Genomic DNA, 22,474 nt, shown 5'->3' with positions numbered 1-22,474 from the left:
CCATCACGTTCAACCAGGGAATTAAGGGGTAGGGGTGTGGCGCGATATTGGGGAAGGGATGAGATTTTATATTTCTTCATAAGCATTAATCTTATTTTGTCAATTAGGAACATTCAGCACCCACCCGCTATCAAGGCAGCTGCCTATCATGTCATGCCCTACCTGCACAGGTGTGCTGGCTACTCAAATGATCCAATTAAGGAGGCCATTTAGTCAGCAGCAGCAGAAGTCCTGTGCCTGGACGCTCCAACAGGGGCCAGACACAAGCAGAAGCAGAAGCAGCAGAAGCAGCAGCAGCACCACCTTTTGTTTTTTGGCTGCAGCAGCAGCAAGGCCCACAGGGCTGGCTAGCTGGCTAGCCAGCAAGCAGGTAGCAATGAAAGTAGGAATCTTTCTTTTTAACCCTGTAAGGGGGTGGTGCACTGTACCCGAAGATACTGCCATATCGGGTCAATGCATAGGGCGACGGAAGCAAGCTTCGAAATCGGCCCCCGTTCTCAAAAATCCATTTAATATATGGTCCCCAGATAGGGGACGTATCAGATATTAAACTGATAAGAACAGATACTACACTTGATCTTAGCCAAAAGGCCGAGAAGCGATAACCGTGAAAGGGGCGGGCCCAACAAGGTCCCCTTCATGGGCACTATCACTGCTTGCTGTCAGGGAGGCTGCCAGACAATTTTCCATGCACACTCTGGGCTGGGGGGCAGTCAACCACCAGTACACACAGCAGAACCTAAACCCATACCATTATTGCTAAGCAGCAAGACAGGGGCCCATTGCACTCCCACGGGGCCTTTTTAAATGCAATCCATAACCCGGATTTGCCAGGAACCCTTCTTACTCCTCCTACTTGCATGTGACACTGGGCTTAGGATCTGCATAGGAAACACACACACAAGCACACACCTACCTTTGTTGCCTGCAGATGCCTCCTTGGCTGTCCCCAAACGGTATCAAACCAACACCCACGGGAAGCTGTAAGCATAGAGGACATGCCTGCACCCCATTGGACTTACCTGTGTGGGTTAAATCCGGGTTATTTGACAACCTATGGCGGTGATGGTTCTGCTCAGGCAGAGCAGTGCTGATGCTCCTCATAAAGCTGTCGCTGCTGTGAAGGTTCTAGGTGACATCACAAATCCCTTTGGTTACATACACAACAAAGCTGGGTTGTTGTTGTTTACACTCTGCAAGGCCTGTGGAAGTGAGTGACATCATAGCACTGTAGTTCTGAGGGTTCAAGATGGATGCAACAATCTCCTGTTGCTTCTATGAAGGCCGTAATAGACGACATCACCAAACAGCTCCATAGTCACATACACAGCAAAGGAGAGATGTTGTTTACACCTAGTGATGTCAGTGGTATTGAGTGACATCACAGCACAGTGCTAAGGCTCCTGGGCCTGGACACAGCAGCGGCTGCAATATCTCAACGGAGAATACGTTTATATCTATGTGTGTGTGTGCGCATATATATATATATATATATATATATATATATATATATATATATATTTCTCCGCCGAAATCACTTTTAAACCCATTTCCACCTTTTTTTCCCTTCTCTTCCTCTTACTTTTTTTTCACGTTTTTTTACGTTTTTCTCCTTTTCGCCTCTTTTCTGGGCGTATTATTCTTCTTTTTCTTCTTTTTTTTTCGTCTAATGCATACCCCATCAGTGCAGCAATGCTTATTCAATACCGCCAGCAGATGGAGACACTGGGGGATAATTTTCTAAGGATTTATACTGATTTTTCCTGTCTGAATTTGTCGCACAGAAAGTTGCAGGCCAAATATGTGTGACATTTCTGCGACTTTAGCTTCTAGAGCATTTTTACAACATTATACATAGGTGCTGAATACATAAAAAGCGACTGTTCAGCGACAGACAAGTCGCATCGGCTGAAAGTAGGCCAGAATGTCAGTCCATGTTGGAGCAGGTTTAGATACAGTCTAAAGCATAGATCTCAAAGTCTGTGCACAGAATTTAGCAAGGGCCTCGCACCTTCTGATGCATCAGGTAGGTGCACAATAGCATAGCCTAACCCTCTGTACTTTGGTCTATATTGATGCGGGACATAGACAGCCAGCTGATGACCAATCCATTAGTGCAATGGATGGCTGGAAGCATTTGTCTTTGCCTTTGCAATACCACAGAAGCAATGCATGGTCAATGTACAGCAATGACACACCTGTGTGAACAGCCAGGAGACCCCCCCCCCCCCCCCCCATGTTATGTTACATAGTTACATAGTTAGTACGGTCGAAAAAAGACATATGTCCATCACGTTCAACCAGGGAATTAAGGGGTAGGGGTGTGGCGCGATATTGGGGAAGGGATGAGATTTTATATTTCTTCATAAGCATTAATCTTATTTTGTCAATTAGGAACATTCAGCACCCACCCGCTATCAAGGCAGCTGCCTATCATGTCATGCCCTACCTGCACAGGTGTGCTGGCTACTCAAATGATCCAATTAAGGAGGCCATTTAGTCAGCAGCAGCAGAAGTCCTGTGCCTGGACGCTCCAACAGGGGCCAGACACAAGCAGAAGCAGAAGCAGCAGAAGCAGCAGCAGCACCACCTTTTGTTTTTTGGCTGCAGCAGCAGCAAGGCCCACAGGGCTGGCTAGCTGGCTAGCCAGCAAGCAGGTAGCAATGAAAGTAGGAATCTTTCTTTTTAACCCTGTAAGGGGGTGGTGCACTGTACCCGAAGATACTGCCATATCGGGTCAATGCATAGGGCGACGGAAGCAAGCTTCGAAATCGGCCCCCGTTCTCAAAAATCCATTTAATATATGGTCCCCAGATAGGGGACGTATCAGATATTAAACTGATAAGAACAGATACTACACTTGATCTTAGCCAAAAGGCCGAGAAGCGATAACCGTGAAAGGGGCGGGCCCAACAAGGTCCCCTTCATGGGCACTATCACTGCTTGCTGTCAGGGAGGCTGCCAGACAATTTTCCATGCACACTCTGGGCTGGGGGGCAGTCAACCACCAGTACACACAGCAGAACCTAAACCCATACCATTATTGCTAAGCAGCAAGACAGGGGCCCATTGCACTCCCACGGGGCCTTTTTAAATGCAATCCATAACCCGGATTTGCCAGGAACCCTTCTTACTCCTCCTACTTGCATGTGACACACTGGGCTTAGGATCTGCATAGGAAACACACACACAAGCACACACCTACCTTTGTTGCCTGCAGATGCCTCCTTGGCTGTCCCCAAACGGTATCAAACCAACACCCACGGGAAGCTGTAAGCATAGAGGACATGCCTGCACCCCATTGGACTTACCTGTGTGGGTTAAATCCGGGTTATTTGACAACCTATGGCGGTGATGGTTCTGCTCAGGCAGAGCAGTGCTGATGCTCCTCATAAAGCTGTCGCTGCTGTGAAGGTTCTAGGTGACATCACAAATCCCTTTGGTTACATACACAACAAAGCTGGGTTGTTGTTGTTTACACTCTGCAAGGCCTGTGGAAGTGAGTGACATCATAGCACTGTAGTTCTGAGGGTTCAAGATGGATGCAACAATCTCCTGTTGCTTCTATGAAGGCCGTAATAGACGACATCACCAAACAGCTCCATAGTCACATACACAGCAAAGGAGAGATGTTGTTTACACCTAGTGATGTCAGTGGTATTGAGTGACATCACAGCACAGTGCTAAGGCTCCTGGGCCTGGACACAGCAGCGGCTGCAATATCTCAACGGAGAATACGTTTATATCTATGTGTGTGTGTGCGCATATATATATATATATATATATATATATATATATATATATATATATTCTCCGCCGAAATCACTTTTAAACCCATTTCCACCTTTTTTTCCCTTCTCTTCCTCTTACTTTTTTTTCACGTTTTTTTACGTTTTTCTCCTTTTCGCCTCTTTTCTGGGCGTATTATTCTTCTTTTTCTTCTTTTTTTTCGTCTAATGCATACCCCATCAGTGCAGCAATGCTTATTCAATACCGCCAGCAGATGGAGACACTGGGGGATAATTTTCTAAGGATTTATACTGATTTTTCCTGTCTGAATTTGTCGCACAGAAAGTTGCAGGCCAAATATGTGTGACATTTCTGCGACTTTAGCTTCTAGAGCATTTTTACAACATTATACATAGGTGCTGAATACATAAAAAGCGACTGTTCAGCGACAGACAAGTCGCATCGGCTGAAAGTAGGCCAGAATGTCAGTCCATGTTGGAGCAGGTTTAGATACAGTCTAAAGCATAGATCTCAAAGTCTGTGCACAGAATTTAGCAAGGGCCTTGCACCTTCTGATGCATCAGGTAGGTGCACAATAGCATAGCCTAACCCTCTGTACTTTGGTCTATATTGATGCGGGACATAGACAGCCAGCTCATGACCAATCCATTAGTGCAATGGATGGCTGGAAGCATTTGTCTTTGCCTTTGCAATACCACAGAAGCAATGCATGGTCAATGTACAGCAATGACACACCTGTGTGAACAGCCAGGAGACCCCCCCCCCCCCCCCCCCCCCCATGTTATGTTACATAGTTACATGGTTAGTACGGTCGAAAAAAGACATATGTCCATCACGTTCAACCAGGGAATTAAGGGGTAGGGGTGTGGCGCGATATTGGGGAAGGGATGAGATTTTATATTTCTTCATAAGCATTAATCTTATTTTGTCAATTAGGAACATTCAGCACCCACCCGCTATCAAGGCAGCTGCCTATCATGTCATGCCCTACCTGCACAGGTGTGCTGGCTACTCAAATGATCCAATTAAGGAGGCCATTTAGTCAGCAGCAGCAGAAGTCCTGTGCCTGGACGCTCCAACAGGGGCCAGACACAAGCAGAAGCAGAAGCAGCAGAAGCAGCAGCAGCACCACCTTTTGTTTTTTGGCTGCAGCAGCAGCAAGGCCCACAGGGCTGGCTAGCTGGCTAGCCAGCAAGCAGGTAGCAATGAAAGTAGGAATCTTTCTTTTTAACCCTGTAAGGGGGTGGTGCACTGTACCCGAAGATACTGCCATATCGGGTCAATGCATAGGGCGACGGAAGCAAGCTTCGAAATCGGCCCCCGTTCTCAAAAATCCATTTAATATATGGTCCCCAGATAGGGGACGTATCAGATATTAAACTGATAAGAACAGATACTACACTTGATCTTAGCCAAAAGGCCGAGAAGCGATAACCGTGAAAGGGGCGGGCCCAACAAGGTCCCCTTCATGGGCACTATCACTGCTTGCTGTCAGGGAGGCTGCCAGACAATTTTCCATGCACACTCTGGGCTGGGGGGCAGTCAACCACCAGTACACACAGCAGAACCTAAACCCATACCATTATTGCTAAGCAGCAAGACAGGGGCCCATTGCACTCCCACGGGGCCTTTTTAAATGCAATCCATAACCCGGATTTGCCAGGAACCCTTCTTACTCCTCCTACTTGCATGTGACACTGGGCTTAGGATCTGCATAGGAAACACACACACAAGCACACACCTACCTTTGTTGCCTGCAGATGCCTCCTTGGCTGTCCCTAAACGGTATCAAACCAACACCCACGGGAAGCTGTAAGCATAGAGGACATGCCTGCACCCCATTGGACTTACCTGTGTGGGTTAAATCCGGGTTATTTGACAACCTATGGCGGTGATGGTTCTGCTCAGGCAGAGCAGTGCTGATGCTCCCTGTGAAGGTTCTAGGTGACATCACAAATCCCTTTGGTTACATACACAACAAAGCTGGGTTGTTGTTGTTTACCACTCTGCAAGGCCTGTGGAAGTGAGTGACATCATAGCACTGTAGTTCTGAGGGTTCAAGATGGATGCAACAATCTCCTGTTGCTTCTATGAAGGCCGTAATAGACGACATCACCAAACAGCTCCATAGTCACATACACAGCAAAGGAGAGATGTTGTTTACACCTAGTGATGTCAGTGGTATTGAGTGACATCACAGCACAGTGCTAAGGCTCCTGGGCCTGGACACAGCAGCGGCTGCAATATCTCAACGGAGAATACGTTTATATCTATGTGTGTGTGCGCATATATATATATATATTATATATATATATATATATATATATATATATATATATATATTTCTCCGCCGAAATCACTTTTAAACCCATTTCCACCTTTTTTTCCCTTCTCTTCCTCTTACTTTTTTTTCACGTTTTTTTACGTTTTTCTCCTTTTCGCCTCTTTTCTGGGCGTATTATTCTTCTTTTTCTTCTTTTTTTTCGTCTAATGCATACCCCATCAGTGCAGCAATGCTTATTCAATACCGCCAGCAGATGGAGACACTGGGGGATAATTTTCTAAGGATTTATACTGATTTTTCCTGTCTGAATTTGTCGCACAGAAAGTTGCAGGGCCAAATATGTGTGACATTTCTGCGACTTTAGCTTCTAGAGCATTTTTACAACATTATACATAGGTGCTGAATACATAAAAAGCGACTGTTCAGCGACAGACAAGTCGCATCGGCTGAAAGTAGGCCAGAATGTCAGTCCATGTTGGAGCAGGTTTAGATACAGTCTAAAGCATAGATCTCAAAGTCTGTGCACAGAATTTAGCAAGGGCCTCGCACCTTCTGATGCATCAGGTAGGTGCACAATAGCATAGCCTAACCCTCTGTACTTTGGTCTATATTGATGCGGGACATAGACAGCCAGCTGATGACCAATCCATTAGTGCAATGGATGGCTGGAAGCATTTGTCTTTGCCTTTGCAATACCACAGAAGCAATGCATGGTCAATGTACAGCAATGACACACCTGTGTGAACAGCCAGGAGACCCCCCCCCCCCCCCCCCCCATGTTATGTTACATAGTTACATAGTTAGTACGGTCGAAAAAAGACATATGTCCATCACGTTCAACCAGGGAATTAAGGGGTAGGGGTGTGGCGCGATATTGGGGAAGGGATGAGATTTTATATTTCTTCATAAGCATTAATCTTATTTTGTCAATTAGGAACATTCAGCACCCACCCGCTATCAAGGCAGCTGCCTATCATGTCATGCCCTACCTGCACAGGTGTGCTGGCTACTCAAATGATCCAATTAAGGAGGCCATTTAGTCAGCAGCAGCAGAAGTCCTGTGCCTGGACGCTCCAACAGGGGCCAGACACAAGCAGAAGCAGAAGCAGCAGAAGCAGCAGCAGCACCACCTTTTGTTTTTTGGCTGCAGCAGCAGCAAGGCCCACAGGGCTGGCTAGCTGGCTAGCCAGCAAGCAGGTAGCAATGAAAGTAGGAATCTTTCTTTTTAACCCTGTAAGGGGGTGGTGCACTGTACCCGAAGATACTGCCATATCGGGTCAATGCATAGGGCGACGGAAGCAAGCTTCGAAATCGGCCCCCGTTCTCAAAAATCCATTTAATATATGGTCCCCAGATAGGGGACGTATCAGATATTAAACTGATAAGAACAGATACTACACTTGATCTTAGCCAAAAGGCCGAGAAGCGATAACCGTGAAAGGGGCGGGCCCAACAAGGTCCCCTTCATGGGCACTATCACTGCTTGCTGTCAGGGAGGCTGCCAGACAATTTCCATGCACACTCTGGGCTGGGGGGCAGTCAACCACCAGTACACACAGCAGAACCTAAACCCATACCATTATTGCTAAGCAGCAAGACAGGGGCCCATTGCACTCCCACGGGGCCTTTTTAAATGCAATCCATAACCCGGATTTGCCAGGAACCCTTCTTACTCCTCCTACTTGCATGTGACACTGGGCTTAGGATCTGCATAGGAAACACACACACAAGCACACACCTACCTTTGTTGCCTGCAGATGCCTCCTTGGCTGTCCCCAAACGGTATCAAACCAACACCCACGGAAGCTGTAAACATAGAGGACATGCCTGCACCCCATTGGACTTACCTGAGTGGGTTAAATCCGGGTTATTTGACAACCTATGGCGGTGATGGTTCTGCTCAGGCAGAGCAGTGCTGATGCTCCTCATAAAGCTGTCGCTGCTGTGAAGGTTCTAGGTGACATCACAAATCCCTTTGGTTACATACACAACAAAGCTGGGTTGTTGTTGTTTACACTCTGCAAGGCCTGTGGAAGTGAGTGACATCATAGCACTGTAGTTCTGAGGGTTCAAGATGGATGCAACAATCTCCTGTTGCTTCTATGAAGGCCGTAATAGACGACATCACCAAACAGCTCCATAGTCACATACACAGCAAAGGAGAGATGTTGTTTACACCTAGTGATGTCAGTGGTATTGAGTGACATCACAGCACAGTGCTAAGGCTCCTGGGCCTGGACACAGCAGCGGCTGCAATATCTCAACGGAGAATACGTTTATATCTATGTGTGTGTGTGCGCATATATATATATATATATATATATATATATATATATATATATATATTTCTCCGCCGAAATCACTTTTAAAACCCATTTCCACCTTTTTTTCCCTTCTCTTCCTCTTACTTTTTTTTCACGTTTTTTTACGTTTTTCTCCTTTTCGCCTCTTTTCTGGGCGTATTATTCTTCTTTTTCTTCTTTTTTTTCGTCTAATGCATACCCCATCAGTGCAGCAATGCTTATTCAATACCGCCAGCAGATGGAGACACTGGGGGATAATTTTCTAAGGATTTATACTGATTTTTCCTGTCTGAATTTGTCGCACAGAAAGTTGCAGGCCAAATATGTGTGACATTTCTGCGACTTTAGCTTCTAGAGCATTTTTACAACATTATACATAGGTGCTGAATACATAAAAAGCGACTGTTCAGCGACAGACAAGTCGCATCGGCTGAAAGTAGGCCAGAATGTCAGTCCATGTTGGAGCAGGTTTAGATACAGTCTAAAGCATAGATCTCAAAGTCTGTGCACAGAATTTAGCAAGGGCCTCGCACCTTCTGATGCATCAGGTAGGTGCACAATAGCATAGCCTAACCCTCTGTACTTTGGTCTATATTGATGCGGGACATAGACAGCCAGCTGATGACCAATCCATTAGTGCAATGGATGGCTGGAAGCATTTGTCTTTGCCTTTGCAATACCACAGAAGCAATGCATGGTCAATGTACAGCAATGACACACCTGTGTGAACAGCCAGGAGACCCCCCCCCCCCCCCCCCCATGTTATGTTACATAGTTACATAGTTAGTACGGTCGAAAAAAGACATATGTCCATCACGTTCAACCAGGGAATTAAGGGGTAGGGGTGTGGCGCGATATTGGGGAAGGGATGAGATTTTATATTTCTTCATAAGCATTAATCTTATTTTGTCAATTAGGAACATTCAGCACCCACCCGCTATCAAGGCAGCTGCCTATCATGTCATGCCCTACCTGCACAGGTGTGCTGGCTACTCAAATGATCCAATTAAGGAGGCCATTTAGTCAGCAGCAGCAGAAGTCCTGTGCCTGGACGCTCCAACAGGGGCCAGACACAAGCAGAAGCAGAAGCAGCAGAAGCAGCAGCAGCACCACCTTTTGTTTTTTGGCTGCAGCAGCAGCAAGGCCCACAGGGCTGGCTAGCTGGCTAGCCAGCAAGCAGGTAGGCAATGAAAGTAGGGAATCTTTCTTTTTAACCCTGTAAGGGGGTGGTGCACTGTACCCGAAGATACTGCCATATCGGGTCAATGCATAGGGCGACGGAAGCAAGCTTCGAAATCGGCCCCCCGTTCTCAAAAATCCATTTAATATATGGTCCCCAGATAGGGGACGTATCAGATATTAAACTGATAAGAACAAATACTACACTTGATCTTAGCCAAAAGGCCGAGAAGCGATAACCGTGAAAGGGGCGGGCCCAACAAGGTCCCCCTTCATGGGCACTATCACTGCTTGCTGTCAGGGAGGCTGCCAGACAATTTTCCATGCACACTCTGGGCTGGGGGGCAGTCAACCACCAGTACACACAGCAGAACCTAAACCCATACCATTATTGCTAAGCAGCAAGACAGGGGCCCATTGCACTCCCACGGGGCCTTTTTAAATGCAATCCATAACCCGGATTTGCCAGGAACCCTTCTTACTCCTCCTACTTGCATGTGACACTGGGCTTAGGATCTGCATAGGAAACACACACACAAGCACACACCTACCTTTGTTGCCTGCAGATGCCTCCTTGGCTGTCCCCAAACGGTATCAAACCAACACCCACGGGAAGCTGTAAGCATAGAGGACATGCCTGCACCCCATTGGACTTACCTGTGTGGGTTAAATCCGGGTTATTTGACAACCTATGGCGGTGATGGTTCTGCTCAGGCAGAGCAGTGCTGATGCTCCTCATAAAGCTGTCGCTGCTGTGAAGGTTCTAGGTGACATCACAAATCCCTTTGGTTACATACACAACAAAGCTGGGTTGTTGTTGTTTACACTCTGCAAGGCCTGTGGAAGTGAGTGACATCATAGCACTGTAGTTCTGAGGGTTCAAGATGGATGCAACAATCTCCTGTTGCTTCTATGAAGGCCGTAATAGACGACATCACCAAACAGCTCCATAGTCACATACACAGCAAAGGAGAGATGTTGTTTACACCTAGTGATGTCAGTGGTATTGAGTGACATCACAGCACAGTGCTAAGGCTCCTGGGCCTGGACACAGCAGCGGCTGCAATATCTCAACGGAGAATACGTTTATATCTATGTGTGTGTGTGCGCATATATATATATATATATATATATATATATATATATATATTCTCCGCCGAAATCACTTTTAAACCCATTTCCACCTTTTTTTCCCTTCTCTTCCTCTTACTTTTTTTTCACGTTTTTTTACGTTTTTCTCCTTTTCGCCTCTTTTCTGGGCGTATTATTCTTCTTTTTCTTCTTTTTTTTCGTCTAATGCATACCCCATCAGTGCAGCAATGCTTATTCAATACCGCCAGCAGATGGAGACACTGGGGGATAATTTTCTAAGGATTTATACTGATTTTTCCTGTCTGAATTTGTCGCACAGAAAGTTGCAGGCCAAATATGTGTGACATTTCTGCGACTTTAGCTTCTAGAGCATTTTTACAACATTATACATAGGTGCTGAATACATAAAAAGCGACTGTTCAGCGACAGACAAGTCGCATCGGCTGAAAGTAGGCCAGAATGTCAGTCCATGTTGGAGCAGGTTTAGATACAGTCTAAAGCATAGATCTCAAAGTCTGTGCACAGAATTTAGCAAGGGCCTCGCACCTTCTGATGCATCAGGTAGGTGCACAATAGCATAGCCTAACCCTCTGTACTTTGGTCTATATTGATGCGGGACATAGACAGCCAGCTGATGACCAATCCATTAGTGCAATGGATGGCTGGAAGCATTTGTCTTTGCCTTTGCAATACCACAGAAGCAATGCATGGTCAATGTACAGCAATGACACACCTGTGTGAACAGCCAGGAGACCCCCCCCCCCCCCCCCCATGTTATGTTACATAGTTACATAGTTAGTACGGTCGAAAAAAGACATATGTCCATCACGTTCAACCAGGGAATTAAGGGGTAGGGGTGTGGCGCGATATTGGGGAAGGGATGAGATTTTATATTTCTTCATAAGCATTAATCTTATTTTGTCAATTAGGAACATTCAGCACCCACCCGCTATCAAGGCAGCTGCCTATCATGTCATGCCCTACCTGCACAGGTGTGCTGGCTACTCAAATGATCCAATTAAGGAGGCCATTTAGTCAGCAGCAGCAGAAGTCCTGTGCCTGGACGCTCCAACAGGGGCCAGACACAAGCAGAAGCAGAAGCAGCAGAAGCAGCAGCAGCACCACCTTTTGTTTTTTGGCTGCAGCAGCAGCAAGGCCCACAGGGCTGGCTAGCTGGCTAGCCAGCAAGCAGGTAGCAATGAAAGTAGGAATCTTTCTTTTTAACCCTGTAAGGGGGTGGTGCACTGTACCCGAAGATACTGCCATATCGGGTCAATGCATAGGGCGACGGAAGCAAGCTTCGAAATCGGCCCCCGTTCTCAAAAATCCATTTAATATATGGTCCCCAGATAGGGGACGTATCAGATATTAAACTGATAAGAACAGATACTACACTTGATCTTAGCCAAAAGGCCGAGAAGCGATAACCGTGAAAGGGGCGGGCCCAACAAGGTCCCCTTCATGGGCACTATCACTGCTTGCTGTCAGGGAGGCTGCCAGACAATTTTCCATGCACACTCTGGGCTGGGGGGCAGTCAACCACCAGTACACACAGCAGAACCTAAACCCATACCATTATTGCTAAGCAGCAAGACAGGGGCCCATTGCACTCCCACGGGGCCTTTTTAAATGCAATCCATAACCCGGATTTGCCAGGAACCCTTCTTACTCCTCCTACTTGCATGTGACACTGGGCTTAGGATCTGCATAGGAAACACACACACAAGCACACACCTACCTTTGTTGCCTGCAGATGCCTCCTTGGCTGTCCCCAAACGGTATCAAACCAACACCCACGGGAAGCTGTAAGCATAGAGGACATGCCTGCACCCCATTGGACTTACCTGTGTGGGTTAAATCCGGGTTATTTGACAACCTATGGCGGTGATGGTTCTGCTCAGGCAGAGCAGTGCTGATGCTCCTCATAAAGCTGTCGCTGCTGTGAAGGTTCTAGGTGACATCACAAATCCCTTTGGTTACATACACAACAAAGCTGGGTTGTTGTTGTTTACACTCTGCAAGGCCTGTGGAAGTGAGTGACATCATAGCACTGTAGTTCTGAGGGTTCAAGATGGATGCAACAATCTCCTGTTGCTTCTATGAAGGCCGTAATAGACGACATCACCAAACAGCTCCATAGTCACATACACAGCAAAGGAGAGATGTTGTTTACACCTAGTGATGTCAGTGGTATTGAGTGACATCACAGCACAGTGCTAAGGCTCCTGGGCCTGGACACAGCAGCGGCTGCAATATCTCAACGAAGAATACGTTTATATCTATGTGTGTGTGTGCGCATATATATATATATATATATATATATATATATATATATATATATTTCTCCGCCGAAATCACTTTTAAACCCATTTCCACCTTTTTTTCCCTTCTCTTCCTCTTACTTTTTTTTCACGTTTTTTTACGTTTTTCTCCTTTTCGCCTCTTTTCTGGGCGTATTATTCTTCTTTTTCTTCTTTTTTTTCGTCTAATGCATACCCCATCAGTGCAGCAATGCTTATTCAATACCGCCAGCAGATGGAGACACTGGGGGATAATTTTCTAAGGATTTATACTGATTTTTCCTGTCTGAATTTGTCGCACAGAAAGTTGCAGGCCAAATATGTGTGACATTTCTGCGACTTTAGCTTCTAGAGCATTTTTACAACATTATACATAGGTGCTGAATACATAAAAAGCGACTGTTCAGCGACAGACAAGTCGCATCGGCTGAAAGTAGGCCAGAATGTCAGTCCATGTTGGAGCAGGTTTAGATACAGTCTAAAGCATAGATCTCAAAGTCTGTGCACAGAATTTAGCAAGGGCCTCGCACCTTCTGATGCATCAGGTAGGTGCACAATAGCATAGCCTAACCCTCTGTACTTTGGTCTATATTGATGCGGGACATAGACAGCCAGCTGATGACCAATCCATTAGTGCAATGGATGGCTGGAAGCATTTGTCTTTGCCTTTGCAATACCACAGAAGCAATGCATGGTCAATGTACAGCAATGACACACCTGTGTGAACAGCCAGGAGACCCCCCCCCCCCCATGTTATGTTACATAGTTACATAGTTAGTACGGTCGAAAAAAGACATATGTCCATCACGTTCAACCAGGGAATTAAGGGGTAGGGGTGTGGCGCGATATTGGGGAAGGGATGAGATTTTATATTTCTTCATAAGCATTAATCTTATTTTGTCAATTAGGAACATTCAGCACCCACCCGCTATCAAGGCAGCTGCCTATCATGTCATGCCCTACCTGCACAGGTGTGCTGGCTACTCAAATGATCCAATTAAGGAGGCCATTTAGTCAGCAGCAGCAGAAGTCCTGTGCCTGGACGCTCCAACAGGGGCCAGACACAAGCAGAAGCAGAAGCAGCAGAAGCAGCAGCAGCACCACCTTTTGTTTTTTGGCTGCAGCAGCAGCAAGGCCCACAGGGCTGGCTAGCTGGCTAGCCAGCAAGCAGGTAGCAATGAAAGTAGGAATCTTTCTTTTTAACCCTGTAAGGGGGTGGTGCACTGTACCCGAAGATACTGCCATATCGGGTCAATGCATAGGGCGACGGAAGCAAGCTTCGAAATCGGCCCCCGTTCTCAAAAATCCATTTAATATATGGTCCCCAGATAGGGGACGTATCAGATATTAAACTGATAAGAACAGATACTACACTTGATCTTAGCCAAAAGGCCGAGAAGCGATAACCGTGAAAGGGGCGGGCCCAACAAGGTCCCCTTCATGGGCACTATCACTGCTTGCTGTCAGGGAGGCTGCCAGACAATTTTCCATGCACACTCTGGGCTGGGGGGCAGTCAACCACCAGTACACACAGCAGAACCTAAACCCATACCATTATTGCTAAGCAGCAAGACAGGGGCCCATTGCACTCCCACGGGGCCTTTTTAAATGCAATCCATAACCCGGATTTGCCAGGAACCCTTCTTACTCCTCCTACTTGCATGTGACACTGGGCTTAGGATCTGCATAGGAAACACACACACAAGCACACACCTACCTTTGTTGCCTGCAGATGCCTCCTTGGCTGTCCCCAAACGGTATCAAACCAACACCCACGGGAAGCTGTAAGCATAGAGGACATGCCTGCACCCCATTGGACTTACCTGTGTGGGTTAAATCCGGGTTATTTGACAACCTATGGCGGTGATGGTTCTGCTCAGGCAGAGCAGTGCTGATGCTCCTCATAAAGCTGTCGCTGCTGTGAAGGTTCTAGGTGACATCACAAATCCCTTTGGTTACATACACAACAAAGCTGGGTTGTTGTTGTTTACACTCTGCAAGGCCTGTGGAAGTGAGTGACATCATAGCACTGTAGTTCTGAGGGTTCAAGATGGATGCAACAATCTCCTGTTGCTTCTATGAAGGCCGTAATAGACGACATCACCAAACAGCTCCATAGTCACATACACAGCAAAGGAGAGATGTTGTTTACACCTAGTGATGTCAGTGGTATTGAGTGACATCACAGCACAGTGCTAAGGCTCCTGGGCCTGGACACAGCAGCGGCTGCAATATCTCAACGGAGAATACGTTTATATCTATGTGTGTGTGTGCGCATATATATATATATATATATATATATATATATATATATATATATATTTCTCCGCCGAAATCACTTTTAAACCCATTTCCACCTTTTTTTCCCTTCTCTTCCTCTTACTTTTTTTTCACGTTTTTTTACGTTTTTCTCCTTTTCGCCTCTTTTCTGGGCGTATTATTCTTCTTTTTCTTCTTTTTTTTCGTCTAATGCATACCCCATCAGTGCAGCAATGCTTATTCAATACCGCCAGCAGATGGAGACACTGGGGGATAATTTTCTAAGGATTTATACTGATTTTTCCTGTCTGAATTTGTCGCACAGAAAGTTGCAGGCCAAATATGTGTGACATTTCTGCGACTTTAGCTTCTAGAGCATTTTTACAACATTATACATAGGTGCTGAATACATAAAAAGCGACTGTTCAGCGACAGACAAGTCGCATCGGCTGAAAGTAGGCCAGAATGTCAGTCCATGTTGGAGCAGGTTTAGATACAGTCTAAAGCATAGATCTCAAAGTCTGTGCACAGAATTTAGCAAGGGCCTCGCACCTTCTGATGCATCAGGTAGGTGCACAATAGCATAGCCTAACCCTCTGTACTTTGGTCTATATTGATGCGGGACATAGACAGCCAGCTGATGACCAATCCATTAGTGCAATGGATGGCTGGAAGCATTTGTCTTTGCCTTTGCAATACCACAGAAGCAATGCATGGTCAATGTACAGCAATGACACACCTGTGTGAACAGCCAGGAGACCCCCCCCCCCCATGTTATGTTACATAGTTACATAGTTAGTACGGTCGAAAAAAGACATATGTCCATCACGTTCAACCAGGGAATTAAGGGGTAGGGGTGTGGCGCGATATTGGGGAAGGGATGAGATTTTATATTTCTTCATAAGCATTAATCTTATTTTGTCAATTAGGAACATTCAGCACCCACCCGCTATCAAGGCAGCTGCCTATCATGTCATGCCCTACCTGCACAGGTGTGCTGGCTACTCAAATGATCCAATTAAGGAGGCCATTTAGTCAGCAGCAGCAGAAGTCCTGTGCCTGGACGCTCCAACAGGGGCCAGACACAAGCAGAAGCAGAAGCAGCAGAAGCAGCAGCAGCACCACCTTTTGTTTTTTGGCTGCAGCAGCAGCAAGGCCCACAGGGCTGGCTAGCTGGCTAGCCAGCAAGCAGGTAGCAATGAAAGTAGGAATCTTTCTTTTTAACCCTGTAAGGGGGTGGTGCACTGTACCCGAAGATACTGCCATATCGGGTCAATGCATAGGGCGACGGAAGCAAGCTTCGAAATCGGCCCCCGTTCTCAAAAATCCATTTAATATATGGTCCCCAGATAGGGGACGTATCAGATATTAAACTGATAAGAACAGATACTACACTTGATCTTAGCCAAAAGGCCGAGAAGCGATAACCGTGAAAGGGGCGGGCCCAACAAGGTCCCCTTCATGGGCACTATCACTGCTTGCTGTCAGGGAGGCTGCCAGACAATTTTCCATGCACACTCTGGGCTGGGGGGCAGTCAACCACCAGTACACACAGCAGAACCTAAACCCATACCATTATTGCTAAGCAGCAAGACAGGGGCCCATTGCACTCCCACGGGGCCTTTTTAAATGCAATCCATAACCCGGATTTGCCAGGAACCCTTCTTACTCCTCCTACTTGCATGTGACACTGGGCTTAGGATCTGCATAGGAAACACACACACAAGCACACACCTACCTTTGTTGCCTGCAGATGCCTCCTTGGCTGTCCCCAAACGGTATCAAACCAACACCCACGGGAAGCTGTAAGCATAGAGGACATGCCTGCACCCCATTGGACTTACCTGTGTGGGTTAAATCCGGGTTATTTGACAACCTATGGCGGTGATGGTTCTGCTCAGGCAGAGCAGTGCTGATGCTCCTCATAAAGCTGTCGCTGCTGTGAAGGTTCTAGGTGACATCACAAATCCCTTTGGTTACATACACAACAAAGCTGGGTTGTTGTTGTTTACACTCTGCAAGGCCTGTGGAAGTGAGTGACATCATAGCACTGTAGTTCTGAGGGTTCAAGATGGATGCAACAATCTCCTGTTGCTTCTATGAAGGCCGTAATAGACGACATCACCAAACAGCTCCATAGTCACATACACAGCAAAGGAGAGATGTTGTTTACACCTAGTGATGTCAGTGGTATTGAGTGACATCACAGCACAGTGCTAAGGCTCCTGGGCCTGGACACAGCAGCGGCTGCAATATCTCAACGGAGAATACGTTTATATCTATGTGTGTGTGTGCGCATATATATATATATATATATATATATATATATATATATATATATTTCTCCGCCGAAATCACTTTTAAACCCATTTCCACCTTTTTTTCCCTTCTCTTCCTCTTACTTTTTTTTCACGTTTTTTTACGTTTTTCTCCTTTTCGCCTCTTTTCTGGGCGTATTATTCTTCTTTTTCTTCTTTTTTTTCGTCTAATGCATACCCCATCAGTGCAGCAATGCTTATTCAATACCGCCAGCAGATGGAGACACTGGGGGATAATTTTCTAAGGATTTATACTGATTTTTCCTGTCTGAATTTGTCGCACAGAAAGTTGCAGGCCAAATATGTGTGACATTTCTGCGACTTTAGCTTCTAGAGCATTTTTACAACATTATACATAGGTGCTGAATACATAAAAAGCGACTGTTCAGCGACAGACAAGTCGCATCGGCTGAAAGTAGGCCAGAATGTCAGTCCATGTTGGAGCAGGTTTAGATACAGTCTAAAGCATAGATCTCAAAGTCTGTGCACAGAATTTAGCAAGGGCCTCGCACCTTCTGATGCATCAGGTAGGTGCACAATAGCATAGCCTAACCCTCTGTACTTTGGTCTATATTGATGCGGGACATAGACAGCCAGCTGATGACCAATCCATTAGTGCAATGGATGGCTGGAAGCATTTGTCTTTGCCTTTGCAATACCACAGAAGCAATGCATGGTCAATGTACAGCAATGACACACCTGTGTGAACAGCCAGGAGACCCCCCCCCCCCCCCCATGTTATGTTACATAGTTACATAGTTAGTACGGTCGAAAAAAGACATATGTCCATCACGTTCAACCAGGGAATTAAGGGGTAGGGGTGTGGCGCGATATTGGGGAAGGGATGAGATTTTATATTTCTTCATAAGCATTAATCTTATTTTGTCAATTAGGAACATTCAGCACCCACCCGCTATCAAGGCAGCTGCCTATCATGTCATGCCCTACCTGCACAGGTGTGCTGGCTACTCAAATGATCCAATTAAGGAGGCCATTTAGTCAGCAGCAGCAGAAGTCCTGTGCCTGGACGCTCCAACAGGGGCCAGACACAAGCAGAAGCAGAAGCAGCAGAAGCAGCAGCAGCACCACCTTTTGTTTTTTGGCTGCAGCAGCAGCAAGGCCCACAGGGCTGGCTAGCTGGCTAGCCAGCAAGCAGGTAGCAATGAAAGTAGGAATCTTTCTTTTTAACCCTGTAAGGGGGTGGTGCACTGTACCCGAAGATACTGCCATATCGGGTCAATGCATAGGGCGACGGAAGCAAGCTTCGAAATCGGCCCCCGTTCTCAAAAATCCATTTAATATATGGTCCCCAGATAGGGGACGTATCAGATATTAAACTGATAAGAACAGATTTTTTTTTTTTTTTTTTTTTACATTTTTATTGAAAAAACTCAAAAACTTAAATACATCACAAAAAATGTTTACAATACATCAAATACTGTTTTCCATAAATGTAAATTCCACATAGCTAATGCTTTTTTCTGCCCATATCTCTTTTTATCAATTAAATAGTACAAGTAAACTTCACTGTATATCATCTTCAAACATTCTTTTTCACAAATAAAATCTCTTTTGAAGACAAGGATATTACGAACTTTCCATAATACATTTTTTGTACAGTTGATAAAAATCCACAAAATTCTCTCTTTTTCTTTCGTAACTCCATCACTTTTGCCATATAAAACAACTTCATGATTTAAAACTTTTAGACCTGTTAGGAATTTCAATAAAGAACCAATTAGTCTAAAAACCTTTTGTGCAAAATAACAATTCCAGAAAAGGTGCAAAACAGTTTCATCTATATTGCAATTATCCCGGGGACAGACACATACAGCATTTAGACCTCTTCTATATTGGAAAAATCTTACCGGAAGACACTCATGGATAATCATCCATGCTAAATCCTTGTGCTCATTAAAAAGATATGGCTCGTTTACCTTTTTCCATATTTGTACACACCTATTATAAGAAAAATTAGAGACCATACATATTTCTTCTTGCAAATTTAACTGTACTTCTATCTTGCGAGCATCCCTCAAGGTTAACAAGTCAAAGTCTTTAAGGTTATACATACGTATAATTTTTTCTAAGATGGCATAATGTTTAGGCGGAGTTAAAAGTACAGGAGAAGATAATGATAAAAACACCCATTCTCTTTTTCTAAAAATATGTCCCGCAGAGTACTTTAAAAAACAGGACCATACACTTTTCATAAAAAGTCCCCTAAAACACCAACTAAAAAACCTTAAGTATAAAAATTTTCTAATACAGGGAACCTGTTTTCCTCCATTTTTTTGTGACTTATACATAGTATCTCTTTTTAATTTTTCTGCTTTAGAACTCCATAGAAACTCAAAGAGAATCCTCTGAAGTTGCCTAGACATAAGTTCATTAGGAGGATAAATCATATTTAAATAGAGCATAATGGGTATTAGCATAGCCTTAATCACCAAAATTTTACCTTCTAAGGATAATTTCCTAAGGGACCAAAAGTCTACCTTTTTCTTTACCTTTTCTTTTACCATTAGCCAACTTTCCTCACCATTGTTATTTTTATCAAAGATGACTCCAAGGATTTTTATTTTTTCTGACTGTAATTTTAGGTTTGGTATTTGCACGTTTTCCCATTTACCTATATAAAAACAGTCACATTTAGATAAATTAAGTTTAAAAGCAGAAGCTTTACAAAAGAAATCAGTAACATCAACAACTCTTTGTAAAGAGAAGGCACTTTCACAAAAAACATTAATATCATCCATATAGCCACACACTTTAAGGGTGGCATTATTACCTCCAGGAACTGGCACTCCTTTTATTATTTTATCATTCCTTATTAAGTTTAACAGAGGTTCTATTGCACATATAAACAGTATAGGAGACAGAGGGCAGCCTTGCTTTACCCCTGATGATAAATTAATAAAATCTGTAAGGAAACCATTTATTAAAATCCTGCTAAAAGAACCTTTATATAAGAGAGCAATTTGCTTAATAAATATGTTAGGAAAACCCATGCGTTGTAAAACCATCCATAAAAAACAATGTGATACTCTATCGAACGCTTTATGAAAATCTAGAGATAGAATGGCTAGATTTTGATTCCGCTCTTGCTGATACCATATGACGTCCCTAATAGCATTTAAAGGTTCAGCTACACTCCTTCCTGGGACACCACATACCTGATCCACATGGATGACCTTGTACAAAAAACGGCTTCATTCTGTTAACAAAAATTTTTGACATAATCTTATAATCAACATTAAGAAGCGTAATTGGTCTCCAATTTTCTAAGCTGTTCCTATCCCCCTTTTTGGGGATCAGAGACACTATACCACTCCTCCAAGATAAAGGTAGAACATCAGAATTAAAAGCCTCCTTAAAAATATTAAGCAAATCATCTTTAAAAATCTCCCAAAAGTTTTTATAAAACTCTACAGGAAGTCCATCAGAACCTGGTGTTTTACCTGTGGATAAACTTTTAGCAGCAATTTCTAATTCTTGGCATCTTACTTCTGTGCAAAGTGCATCTTGGTCCTCCTTACTTAAACCACAATCTAAAGTGCTTAGGAGAAAATTAGCAGCAGATATATCAATGGGTTTCTCATTAAACAGATCTTGATAAAAGGATTTAGCTTTGGATAACATTCCTACATTAGTAGTTTCATCCTCAATGTTAATCATTAACTTTTTTGTTTCCATTACCTTTTTAAAAAAGAATCTTGTACACTTTTCATCCTTCTCTTTACATTCAACTTTGGAGTTAAAAATTATTTCTTTCCCTTTGTTAGTTATAGCCTTCTGAATATCACTTTTAACACTTAAAATCAGATCGTCTACATATACACCCAGCTCTTTGAGTTGATAATAGGTTTGTAGTTTTGTGTTAAGATCTCTATACCATTTCAATTTCTCTTTTGTTTTTTTAACACCCATCTTAATAAAATACTCTTTAAATTTTACCTTGCAGAATTCCCACCATGCTAAAAGAGAATTAAAATTAGTCCTTGAGTTCTGCAATTTTTTAAAAAGATAGATAAAATTACATTTAATTTCTTCATCTTCAAGCAAAGAGACATTCAGACGCCAGACTCCTTTGGCTCTGCAAACCCCATCAAACTTACATGTAGCAGATAAAATCTTATGATCTGAAAAAAAGGTAGAAGTCAATTGCATATTCCCATAAAATGCAAATCCAGAAGCAAAAATATAATCAATCCTTGACATATAAAGGCTATTCCCCCAGGTATACCCAGGGTCATTAGGGAAAGAGGTTCTCCACAAATCTTTTAAATTAAAATCAACTATAAAATCCTTTAGTTGTTTTTCAGTCTTATCTTTCCTTTGTTCAGATCCTCCAGCCCGCTCCTCTCCTGCCATTATACAATTAAAATCACCAGCGATGATAAGCGGGGATGAACCCGGTAAATAAAACTGAATTTTCTCTAATAAATCAGATCTTTCATCCTTATCTGGAGAGGCATATACATTTAAAAGTCTCATATTCATGTCATTATAAATAATATGAACGAGCAGGGCTCTACCGGGTACAATGTCTGTGAAGGAGGTAACTTTATACTCACTGCTCTTGAACAGTATGCCAACACCAGTCACTTTCCTCTCATTATCCCCTGACCACACAGACGGGCCAAGAGTCCATTCAGATCTCAAAGATGAATAATTGATATCATAATCAATGGCACATTCCTGTAAAAATAAAATGTCTGTAGGCAAAGAAGACAAGAAAGAAAATAAAGCAGCCCTCCTCTCTGGGCTCTTCAAACTCCTCACATTGAAGGAGGAGATATTAACACTTGGTAGCTCCTGGGTCATTCATTATCCTCAGACAAAGAACCCCAATCTGTAGGTGGTGACACAAATTCCTCAATATTAACAGGGTCGGATGCTGTTATAACATTTTGGCAGACAATCTCCACGTTCCCCTCGTCCGCACTAACTCGACCACTCCTTTTGATGTTAAGGCCCTTTTCCTCT

General features: G+C 44.2%; 9 non-coding genes across 9 annotated transcripts; all 9 read right to left on the bottom strand.

The window, feature by feature from the left end:
• Positions 1 to 412: 412 nt before the first annotated feature.
• On the bottom strand, positions 413 to 603 carry LOC130301748 (U2 spliceosomal RNA). The gene has a single exon (XR_008852101.1). It is a non-coding gene; the product is annotated as a U2 spliceosomal RNA (small nuclear RNA).
• A 2,096-nt stretch (positions 604 to 2,699) lies between these two features.
• On the bottom strand, positions 2,700 to 2,890 carry LOC130301747 (U2 spliceosomal RNA). Its single transcript, XR_008852100.1, has one exon. It is a non-coding gene; the product is annotated as a U2 spliceosomal RNA (small nuclear RNA).
• A 2,101-nt stretch (positions 2,891 to 4,991) lies between these two features.
• Positions 4,992 to 5,182, bottom strand: LOC130301746 (U2 spliceosomal RNA). Its single transcript, XR_008852099.1, has one exon. It is a non-coding gene; the product is annotated as a U2 spliceosomal RNA (small nuclear RNA).
• Positions 5,183 to 7,273: 2,091 nt separating this feature from the next.
• On the bottom strand, positions 7,274 to 7,464 carry LOC130301745 (U2 spliceosomal RNA). Its single transcript, XR_008852098.1, has one exon. It is a non-coding gene; the product is annotated as a U2 spliceosomal RNA (small nuclear RNA).
• Positions 7,465 to 9,561: 2,097 nt separating this feature from the next.
• LOC130301762 (U2 spliceosomal RNA) lies at positions 9,562 to 9,753 on the bottom strand. Its single transcript, XR_008852114.1, has one exon. It is a non-coding gene; the product is annotated as a U2 spliceosomal RNA (small nuclear RNA).
• Positions 9,754 to 11,842: 2,089 nt separating this feature from the next.
• On the bottom strand, positions 11,843 to 12,033 carry LOC130301744 (U2 spliceosomal RNA). The gene has a single exon (XR_008852097.1). It is a non-coding gene; the product is annotated as a U2 spliceosomal RNA (small nuclear RNA).
• A 2,088-nt stretch (positions 12,034 to 14,121) lies between these two features.
• LOC130301743 (U2 spliceosomal RNA) lies at positions 14,122 to 14,312 on the bottom strand. The gene has a single exon (XR_008852096.1). It is a non-coding gene; the product is annotated as a U2 spliceosomal RNA (small nuclear RNA).
• Positions 14,313 to 16,401: 2,089 nt separating this feature from the next.
• Positions 16,402 to 16,592, bottom strand: LOC130301741 (U2 spliceosomal RNA). Its single transcript, XR_008852094.1, has one exon. It is a non-coding gene; the product is annotated as a U2 spliceosomal RNA (small nuclear RNA).
• Positions 16,593 to 18,683: 2,091 nt separating this feature from the next.
• LOC130301766 (U2 spliceosomal RNA) lies at positions 18,684 to 18,879 on the bottom strand. Its single transcript, XR_008852119.1, has one exon. It is a non-coding gene; the product is annotated as a U2 spliceosomal RNA (small nuclear RNA).
• Positions 18,880 to 22,474: the final 3,595 nt, after the last annotated feature.

Source organism: Hyla sarda, unplaced genomic scaffold (assembly GCF_029499605.1).
Source record: "Hyla sarda isolate aHylSar1 unplaced genomic scaffold, aHylSar1.hap1 scaffold_1134, whole genome shotgun sequence".
NCBI lineage: Eukaryota > Metazoa > Chordata > Amphibia > Anura > Hylidae > Hyla > Hyla sarda.
The sequence above is the reverse complement of the archived record's forward strand: the minus strand, read 5'-3'. Positions and strand labels throughout refer to the sequence as shown.